The sequence below is a fragment of the Condylura cristata genome, unplaced genomic scaffold (genome assembly GCF_000260355.1).
Source record: "Condylura cristata isolate star-nosed mole 26May11 unplaced genomic scaffold, ConCri1.0 scaffold00020, whole genome shotgun sequence".
Lineage (NCBI taxonomy): Eukaryota > Metazoa > Chordata > Mammalia > Eulipotyphla > Talpidae > Condylura > Condylura cristata.
In genome coordinates, this window is record NW_004567121.1 from 30,120,799 (window position 1) to 30,121,450 (window position 652).

The following is a 652-nucleotide window of genomic DNA, read 5'->3' on the forward strand; positions in this document are numbered from 1 at the left end:
TTACATGTAATATCACAATTTGGACATAAAATGTCCCAACTATTGTGTTATGTGTAGTAGTTTTAGATTTTATTTATTGTTATGTTGAGGCTGTGCATTATGAATCCAGTTTTATGTGAGGTTAATCTGATAGACAATTAGTGTTGGTTGCCCCTGGTTTATCTTCTATTCCAGAAATTTTTGCAGGTGGAACCTCAATATCTCCAAGGATTGTCAAAAAATCTCAGTGTAAAAGATATTTTGGGGTGGAATTAACTACCAAAATCTTCTGTTTACTTTGCTTAGATTTGGCCATTGGCAAGCATCCTCAATTTGTACTGGGTTAGAACTATTTTCTTAAATGATTACTTTCTGTTTGCTTATTTGGTTATTTATCATTTACTTTTGTGATAAGCAAGGCCAATCCAGTTATCTGGTCTACCATACTGCTAGAAAAGGAAGACTAATTACCTTGTTAACAAAAAAATATGCACATAAAATAATTTAATTCCTTGTTCTTGAAAATGATTTTTTTGTTTTGTTTTATCTTATTCATTCTGATATGACAAAGGAAATTCATTGAAATTTGTGTTTATCTTTCATTCAACTCAATTATTTAACTAAATATAGTAATTATTTTAAAATATTTTAAAAAATAAAGTATGTTATTTAT